The sequence below is a fragment of the Pinus tabuliformis genome, chromosome J, assembly GCF_031772625.1.
Source record: "Pinus tabuliformis cultivar Carrire ecotype Pingquan chromosome J, CPIR1, whole genome shotgun sequence".
Lineage (NCBI taxonomy): Eukaryota > Viridiplantae > Streptophyta > Pinopsida > Pinales > Pinaceae > Pinus > Pinus tabuliformis.
Genome location: NC_142295.1, coordinates 357,796,831 through 357,807,689, shown reverse-complemented (window position 1 = coordinate 357,807,689; position 10,859 = coordinate 357,796,831).

Here is a 10,859-nt window from a genome sequence, read left to right as displayed (position 1 = left end):
AAAAAGAAAATATTCTTGTTTTTGTCCTGTTCAATGTATAGAGGAAACATAATCCATTGAAGTTTGTGAAAACAATATGTATGTAAAAGCTTGGCAACATACATAACTAAATACAAAGAAGAAAATTTTAGTTGTAAGCTTCGAAGAGATGGAATTAGAGGAGACTATAGTATCATCTGAAGGTGATCGAGTTTCTAATATTTTTAGAGAAGGTAACATTTGAATTGCTTTCAAAGGATATATATATATATATATATATATATATATATATATATATATATATATATATATATATATATATATGTTTTATGTTTTTAAAATCATTGCGTATAAGTATCTAGATAATAGTTAAAATATAGAGATCTAGAAATAGATAATAAAATTAAGTCCATGTTGATAAAGTTAATTTCATGTTAATTATGATATGAATTTACACTTGTTTTATTGTGCAGGAGATGTTTTTGTTGTAGTTACACCCATTAACAAAATAGAAAATGTCAAGTATTATTTGATGCAGTGCACTAAACGAAAGATGAAGTTATTGGAAGATTATGATGATAACAATTTTATATATGAAAGAGGGTTTATTATAATAAAAGGTTATTTTTTTCCAAGAAACTCATCAAACTGAGAGTAATTTTTACTTTCAAGACTATCAACCTATTGACGGTGCTAGACCCGTCAACATTCAGGGGATCTCCCTAGTATGAAGTCCCAACTAGACCTCACACCATATGGTGTAGGAGTCCCATCCGATATGATGGCCTAGTTGACATTATCTTAAAGATATGCCTTAGCTCTTGTTTTTCAGTACGTGAGAGTGGTATTCTTTGTCTTCGAACAATGAGGTTTGTGTACCTGGTGAGTGCTAGTGTTACTTGTGTCAAGGTTCTTTCACCATAGAGGGAGAGGGTGGAAGTGAGTCTCTAGTCGAACAAGAAGAGTCCCAATTCTGTTAGAGACACACAACACAACAGGACATGCACATCTTCCAATGGAGCAATCCACATGGATGCGGCAGTCACACACGCAAAAAGGAAAAGTATGTACAACACTCAACGGAGCAGTCTGCGTGAGTGCGATAGTTGTTATAACAACTTTATGGGAATGGTTTTGTCTGATATATGGTGAGGCAGCCCACACGGGAAAGACAACATTAACAACTTATGCAACACATTTTCATAAACACATGTATTAGAACAACCAAAAGAGTTCAACCATTTTAACACAGGTTAAAGAAACATGAATTAGAAGTGTTCCAAGATTATTCTTACAAACAATTACAATACCTATGTGAAAATGTGCTGGCCTATTATTAGGCTTCTGAATTAAGCGAAAGTTCCAAGACACAACGGTACACCATACATCACTAACCCAGTAGGTGGAGCATTGGAGCCACTACTCACTCCTAAAAAAAAAGGTTACAGACTCTCAAGGCTATTTGGGAGGAGCCAAGGTGAAAATTCCTTTGCATGTACAAATGAGGGGTATTTATAGGCAAGGGTAAAACTGGCCTTTGTGACTGTTCGACTTCCCTCATGACTATTTGACTTTCATGACTTTTCAGCTTTACATGACTTTTCAGGTTACATGTGGGTCTCTTGGACTTCCATGTTACATTACATTGATTTACAACAGTATAGTCCATAGTAGTGATGTGGCTGGCGTGAGTCATGACATGACTCGACACAATAATGCTGGTATGTCCATGTTGCTGCTGGTGTCCATGTCGAGTTGCAGTGCTGCTAAGTGATGGATGTAATCTTGGTGAATCATAGCTTCACCTCCACATGGAAAAATGTGTGGAGAATTCAATGGTCTTGGTGTTCACTTGATGTTGCATGTGCACATCACTCCTTGATCCAGATTTAAACAGGAATGCAACAAATTACAGATATTACCATAAATACAGAGATGCAATATAAATAATACTTCATTTCATTAATGTAAAATACTGAAATATGATTACAAAAAGAAATGGAAATAAACTAGCTCGAGTGATGGTAGCTTATCTCTGAGAAGAGATGTGGCGGCTACATGCTTCTAAACTTTGTTGAATATTTCTACAAAATTTGATACTGAAATATGCATCAAACCCGACAGCAAAGGATCCAACTATATCGAACAGCTGACAGAACACCTGACAGCAAAGGATCCAACTATATTGAGTTTTCAAAGTAGGCCAACTTTGTCACTAGGGCAAGTGGCTCACCAGGGACCAAGTTTAAGCATTTTCTACATCCCCCACAGAGCATTTTCTTGGACCAAGCAGGAAGAATTTTTCATTTTTCATTTTTTTGCAGGAATGTTTTTGGGCGCCGAGTTTGCAGATCATATCTGAAATTTTTGGTGCAAAATTTACAAAAACAAATAACATATATGGATTCCTTGCAAAAATTACCCAAATTCAAAAAAATATCGGCAAAAACGGAGTTCAGATGAGGGAGATATCGCTGATTTCAAATCAGCTGTGTTGCAGAAATGTTTCTGACGATAATTCATGGACAGTGACTCTCCTATCTTTTTTTTGCAATTTTGGTGCATAATTTTAGAAAAGTGATTGTAGATCTGATATCTTTTTGAAAAATCTCTCAATTTCAAAAGACAAATGGGTCAAATCAGAGTTCGGATGTGGGAAATATAGTTGATTTAAAATCAGTTATTTTTTCAGAACTTTTGTGACGGTGGAAAAGTTGTAGCGTGAATTTGAGATTCTAGAGTGTTTAGATAAGGATTTCCTACACATGGGAAGATGAAAAATAGTTCTTTTTTTTCCAAAAATAGGTTATAATAAATATTCTAAGTTATATTGACCGAGTTATGTCCATTTTAATTCTGGAGCAACATTCAGAGCAGGTTCCCTTTGGAGACATGCCCTCCCACCCCGCTTTAGTAGGCACTTGCTTCACATTCATCAGTTTCAGCATAGTAGAATTCGGTTTGGGTTCTTTGGAGACATGCCCTCCCACCCTAGTATATGTAGGCACTTGCTACTTCATCACTAGCCAACATCACGGTTATGGGTCAACTGCACAAAATCCTTGTCATCGAAGTCCATTTGGTAGGCCGCACACTATTAGTATCGCAGTTGGTCACAAGAATTACAGGGTATCTCTATCCTCGGATCTTCATTTGTCATGGTTATGGGTCATCCACAAACCCACGCTTCATCTAATTCCATTTTCTAGGTTGCACACTCTCAGTATCACAATTGGTCATGAGCATTACAAGGTATCTTTATCCTCGGATCTTTGTTCAACATGCTTATAGGTCATCCACAAACCCACACTTTATCGAATTCCATTTGCTAGGCCACACACTGTCATTATCATAGTTGGTCACAAGAATTATAGGGTATCTCTATCCTTGGATCTTCGTTCATCATGGTCATGGGTTAACCACATAAAACCCTTCTCTTCAGTGGCTCTTCATATTCAACAAAGGTTTCGTAAGAGGGAACTTCACGCAATGGGGACCATTGCTTCTTAAGGAGGGAGGAATGATCCGAATGGAAAATGGCATTAACCCATGGTATTCATCCACCCATGGAATTTACCCATGGTATTATAAGTGGCATCCACCCATGGTATTTATCTACCCATGGTACTGTAAGTGACATCCACCCATGGTGTTCATTCACCCATTGTATTCATTCACCCACGGTATTTTCCCATGGTATTGTGACATCGACCCATGGTATTCATTCACCCATTGAATTGACCTGTGGTATTGTAACTGAAAAATACTATAAGTAACAAGTCACATTTTGGAAAAGAACAGTTTGTCCGCCACAATGTAGCTTTTACAGTTATTCTCCATTTTAATAAACAATTTATTTGTGGTTTCGTTTATTTGGAATTCTCCTCTTTTTCTTCTATCATTTCAATTTTTCAGATCTTGGGGGCCTCTCCCCCAAAATCCATTTCAATCTTTTAGATCTTGGGGGCCAACCCCCAAGATCCGGATCAGTGGTATCAGAGCAGCTTATTATTCCATGGTAATGAGGGTTTGATGCATATTTTAGTTTCAAATTTTGCAGAAATATTCAACAGAGTTCAGAGGCATGTAGCCGCCACATCTCTTCTTAGAGATAAGCTACCATCACCCGAGCTAGTTTATTTCCATTTCCATTCGTAAGCATATTTCAGTATTTTACATCAATGAAATGAAGTATTATTTCTATTGCATCTATGTATTTATGGTAATATCTATAATTTTTTGCGTTCCTATTTGAATACAGATCACTCCTTTTCTTGTACTTTGTCATGCTTCACATGTTCATCCGTTCACAAAAACATCTCCTCACAAACGTTGTCCTTTCGCGAAAAAATCTCCTCACATGCATTTTCCGTTCATTAACAAATCGCCTCACATGTGCTCTCTTTGTTAATGTCATCTGTCTTTGCCTCATGTCTTATCCATGTACCTGTATCTGCAATCACTCATGACGAGATGACATCAAATACATAAACCTCCTAGTCTACCATGATGCATTGTCGTTCTCTTTCGGATGCAGGTGACTGGGAGAGAGGACAAATCTCGGAAATTGCACAAGGCATATGTCAAGTTGGGATGCAAGCTCTGTACACTTCCAGTGAAAATTGAGCAAAAGTCATTGGGAGGATGAGATGGAAAATCTGGATGAACAGTGACTATCCGTGGGATCTGGCTTGGCTGGTGGGTAGATTTGTGTAATTTTTTTGAGGGAAGCAATGTAGGCAATAGAGGGCTTGGAAGCAAAAATTGCGTAATTCCTCCGGGGAGTTGGCAGTGGGTTGCAGGAGGCTTGCCGGGAAAAAATGTGCATTTTTTCATGGCGCTGATAGTGGGCTGTAGGAGTGCTACTGGTGAAAACTACACAATTGCTGGGAGGTTGGCCTGCTGGACATCCCATCGCAGTTTCTATGCTGAGCGGGATGCTGAGCAACTGGGTGACTTCTCATGAAAACTGTGCAGTTTTCCGGGTCAGCAGTAGGCCATCTGTCTGGGTGACTGGCTGGAAAAACTACGCAATTTTTTTAGGGAGACAGGGATGGACACAACGTGTCTGTCTAGCATGTCGTAAAATTTCTTCAGTCAGTGGAGCGGACAAGATCTACAGCTTTTGCATAAATTTTTAGGGGAGTGAGTCCTGGGGTCACTGCCGAGTCAAACTATCCAATTGACCAGTTGGAGGGTTGGTTGATTCTTTTGCGAGCATCACAGATTGAGATGCCTTTCTGAGAAAATTCTGCATTGTTCTAGGTGACAATTGGTTTAGCTGTTTCCTTGATTATGTAGTGCAACCTGCCTAGGAGGCAACCTCAAGCTATGCACAATTTTGGGTAGCAGTACATGTTCTCTGAGTGTTAACACTATGCAATGAAACTCAGTGAGGATTCGGCTATTGGAGGTTGATCTGGTTGTCATAATTTCAAAAAAATGACTAAGTGTGTGAGTGAGTGAACTTGTGCATATATGATCTTGTGAACACACACTCAACATGACTCGACGATAAGATGCATCAAACCATTAAGACAACATATACTCAGTGTGATTGACCGAAGGTGTGAGTGACAAGTGTGAAACTTGTGATAGATCATTGAACGACTGCGATGACGCTTGCATTATAGTGCATACAACTTCGTGTGTGAGTGCGACAAATGTTTACATGGAGAATACAACTTTTACACACAGAGCGGGACCTTGTGCATGACCAGAACATGGCTGCAAGAGTGAGATTGTGACCAACATGAAAATGGATGTCTGTTGAATGGTTAAGTGAGGAGGGTGCAAAGACTCAACATGAGCTCATGGGGTGAGCACGAGTGCTTGCAAACACCAAGTAAAAACCCAAGGGAGGATCTGAAATTGGATGCAGGCCAAAATTTGGATGGTGTTGCAGCCTCTACAACACAACCCGATGTCATAAGTTGTCAATATAGTCACTTGGTGTGTGCAATGCACATAAAGTTGATAGAAGTTCAATATAAAAAAATTGAAAGTTAAAAAATGGAGAATGTCAAAAGATGACCATGAACGGATCATTGAGGATGGCATTCTATTAGAATTTTTTTAGTTGAACTTCCCAACAATTTCTTCTTCGTGGATTCATATTTGAGAACTTAGAGTTGAAATACATTGTTAGCCTTTCTTTTTTTGCACTCTTAAGTTGTACATTCTTAAGAATGTGATGATGTGAAAGTAATGCTCATTGAGTCTTGTATTGAGTTACAAAGTTATACATATGTTGCCTATTATGTAGGTGTGTTACACAGTATTTTGTCACCGACCCTGCATCCCCTAATCTTGGATAGAGTTGGTCCCTGAATGACATCTGCTTTTTGTCATATACGAAAATATGTGTCCAAATCTTCCATATTACTCAAGAAGATTTCCTAAGCTCAATAATCCTGAAGTTGACCCCTTTTTACCCATGTTTCAAGATCGTCGTAGGACATGTGTATCCTACCTGTGACGATAGCCCAGAATGAACTAATGCCTCGCGATGTAATCTCTGAGTCTCAGTGTTTGACTTGTGACGACCCAAATATGGCGAATTAGTTCAAACAAAATACTTCTGGGTGGTTCTAGAGCTAGTTGTTGGGTCAAAGAATTTTGCCTCTCCTCATTTGAGATGGTGGTTCCGCCTTTTGAGTAACCTCCCATGAAGATAAGCTTCCTCTCCCATCATTTGTGGAGGCTCCTCCTCTTATAAAAGCATCCTCCATGGCTATGATCAGCTAGTTCTTGGGAGTTAGGAAGTTAGCTAGTTCTTGGTTTGTTGGATTGATAGCTTACAGTTTGGATTGCGGATAGCCTAGTAATAGCTTGTGAGGTATGACAATAGCCTTTTATGTTGTGGATTGATAGTGTGAAATGGTTTTGTAAGAAGGAAGCCTTGTTGTGATTGCCTTAGTTTCATACTTTTTTGTTTTGGGTGAGAGAGAGTCATCGGTATTTCTGGAAGACCTTTGAGAGTGAATGCTTATGGAGACATACTGATTGGACCCTTCAAGGAAGCTTGCAATGTCAAGGTGTGGTTGTAAGCTTTACTATTGTTTATATTAATACAATCAATGGTTATTTCCTATATCATGTATGAAATGTATGTTGATAGCTTATGGTTCCTTGACTCTATAAGTGGATAGTTCGTTGTTGTGCTCTATTATGTGTTTTTTCGTTTTCATATGTTGTTTCAGGTGAATCATTCATTAAGGAGAAGAAAGCGATAGCTAAAGTGACGTGACGAAGACTTCATCAAACACCGGTATAAGGTAGGCCTCTTCAATGATAACTATTTAAGGAATTAGCTATTGTCTTTGTCTTGCTGTGACTAGACCCACTCTAGGGCTAGAGGGGTTGTCTCTATCCGCAGAGGGAACATACCTACATCACAAGTTGGCGACTCCACTGGGGAGACTGATTTGTGTGTTGTCTCTTGATTTTTCTCTTGTTGTTTTCAATTGAATTACATAGTGTCTCTTTGTTTTGGGACTAAACCATTAGTGATTTGGATCACTTGAGTAGATTTGGTAGTCCACCTCACCATCTGAGTGATAAACCTAGTGTTTTTCCACTTTTTTTGCCTTGTTTTCCCTCTTTATTGAGATTGTCGCTATTTAATTCCTAACAGCTGCGATGGATTTCTCCAGTTCTTTCTACCCTCGCTGTACGTTGTGGATAGCCTGTCATACAGCTGCAACGATTCCTGAAATTGGACCGTCTCTGAGAACAGGTGTACTCTTGCGACGACGTCTCTGAGAACAGGTGTACTCTTGTGATCATCTCAGGTTGTCATTGTTGTGCCTACGACGATTCCTGTAGGGTTAATTTCTATAGCCCTGCCTCCTGAATAGTCCAGTGTAGCTTGTCATCTGCTATTTTTTTCACCTTGTTAAGCTTGTTTTGATTGTGTTCACTACGGCATGTCCTTCTTGGTTCCATTTGTATGAAATTTAGCTTTTTGAACTATGTGACCTAGGTCTTTTAGGGTTCTGTCAAGAATTCGTTGGTTTTGGGTTGCTTGTCTTTTCAAGTTTCTGAAGTACATCCACAATAGTCTTGTTGACTTGTTTGAAGCTGTTCTCTTTCTACTTTCCCATCTTCCTAGTTGATCCATAGTGATTGGTCATCAAACTAGCTTGTTGTGTTGATTTGATTTCCATTCACTATTGAAGCATAGATTACATTTGCCTTTTGATCAGTTGGGCTGTGCATTAGCTTGTTTGTTATTTATTCCAAAAATAAAAAACAATTGCACTCATATAGTATACGCAAATGAAAGCATGTTTGCATTAGCAGATTCTTTATGATTAGGAATTGAAAAGCGAAATTCAAATCTTTCATTTTTCGTCATAGTAGTTGCGAGATAAGTGGAAATCGATGCATTGTGTTTCCTACTTGCATTGTTGTTCTTGCATTTGCTTGTTATTTTCTTCGTTCTCTTGGAAATGAACTCCTTACCCTCATTTAGGTAGTTGTTTATCGAAAGGAATGGTTTTTTACTCATTGTAGTTGCATACTAGAGATTGTTGAAATACATTCGGTAAGGCCTTGGAATTGAAACTTAATTCAAGATCAACTGTTACAATTCATTGAATTAACCTAAAAACACGTTGGAACTTAACACTCATATCTAGAGTTCTAGGATAGAGACATGTTCCGGTGTCGTTAAACCTAGTTCCTATTATTTTCACTGAGGTTGGGTGATTCCTCTTTTGTGATTCCATAAGTGCTAGTACAGACTTGTACTCCCTGTACCGTCGAGTATATGGTGGGAGACCCCATTAGGTTGAAATCCTTTTACCCTTAGGAATCTGAGTCTGCTACCTTATAGATCGTAATGCACTGAGCACAACATTCAGGAAGATTGACTGTTGTACAGGAAGTCCTTGGTCATTTCTCTTTCATTTATCACTAAGGTGTATATTGCAGTTTTACGATTTTTCTAGTAAACGTCTTGCCTAGAATTCCAGAGCAGTCACTTTCATTCCTTTTCGAGTCTTTAAAAGTAAAAGGATCATCTGAGCACTTGTCCTTTCAGGCTCATTAAACTTCGAAAGTGACAGAGTCACCTTTTGTCCTTTTCTCAACTCTTAAAATAAGAAAAGGAAAAGTTTTGTTTCAATGTTGTAAAATTAACTACCCACGAAATATTCCTAGTTCCAGTTAGTGTTTATTTCAAAGTCAATTCCAATGGCAACATTTCCAAAGTCTACCAGTCAAGGTCTCCCCCTGGATGGGAATCCTGGTCCTTTTCCTTCTTTTGGAAATGTTGGTGCTCCTTATATGGCAACGTTGTCCCTGCCCGGGTTAACCATTGGCCTACCTGTTTGGTTGTTTTCAACCTCGGTGGTCGCAAGCATCCTAACTCCTGTTCTATCGCCTCCTTCATTTGAATCACATCAAAATGATTGTATGGTTGACCCTTCGCCTTCTTCCCCTATTTCTTCACCCTCCTCTCCTACTTCCCCTGGTGAACATTCCAAATCCAGTAGCCAAGAGGCTAAGAAGAAGAAGACGAAGACGAAGAAGAAGAATTTTGATAAGCGAGAGACCAACCGTGTGACTATTGCTCTGAGTGAACCTCCAGTAGGATAACCTTCTAGTCCTCCACGGAAGGTCAAACTTCCTTGTAAGCTATGCACGGGTGATCATCTCCTCCAACACTGCCCTGGAATTCCTAGAATCTTGGAGGTATGGTCTCAGATTTCGAATCGACCATCAATATTGACCTCTGGAGATCATGTTGATGCTACGCTCTTGGCTAGCGATGGTAAGAAGAAAGGGAAGATTAGATTTCCCTGTAGGTTATGTGAAGGCGAACAACTTCTTCACCTTTGTCCTCTCATGGATAAAGCTTCCAAAGTTTTGGAAAACCTTGCAGTTCCTCAACCCCAACTTCCTGTTGGTTATCAGAGGCTTTCTTCTAACCCTCCCCAGATTGGTAAAGAGATTGACTTGGATTCATCTCTTGCCCATCCTACTCTTCCTGAGCCTGACTGTGTTATGTATGTTCCTGACCAACCATTGGTCGAAGAGAGTGTCAGCTTGGTTTCGCCACCAGTTGTTCATTCTGTTCTGGAAGAGCATAATGATCATACTACTCATGTTCTTCTGGTTTCTTCAAATTCTCATGAATCAAAAAGTGACCCTCCTATCCCTACTACTCCAGAGAGTCCTTCTTCTATTCCTGCAAAACATGGGGGCAATCATATGATACCCCCACCAAGTAGTTCTGTCGTTTCCTTCGATTGGAGTCACTTGACTGCTTTCTGCCTCCCATCTTATGTGCCTTTCCAGATCACAGTACACACCTATAATATGGCAGTACCTAGCACTCTCTTGGATGAAGGTGCATCTGTTAGCCTCATGTCTTCCACTACTTGGCAAGCTTTGGGCTCCCCACAGCTTGTGCTTGTCACCCAGAATCTATTGGCTTTCGACGAAGGAACCAGTCAACCCTTAGGGATCCTTCCGAAGTTCCCTATTACTTTGGGAGGTAAAACCATCTATATAGACGTGATGGTAATCCAAGGTTATTTGGATTTTAATCTTCTCCTTGGATGCGACTATATTTATGTCATGGGAGCTCTTGTTTCTTCACTTTTCCATGTGGTTTGTTTTCCACATGACGGAAGAATTGTGACTATAGATCAATTGTCGTTCTTTGGTCACCAGGTACCTCGTTTGCAACCATCATCCCTTATCGGCTCTTTTTTGGAAGAAATACCTTCCCTGCCATAGGTCAATTATGTGGCTACCCATTTTGCCTCCATTAATGATCACACAGATGATCTAGTACATCATGTATTGGAGGCATTAGGACCCGATCTATCATTGGTACCCAATGACCTGTATTCCTCCCGGAGCGTGGT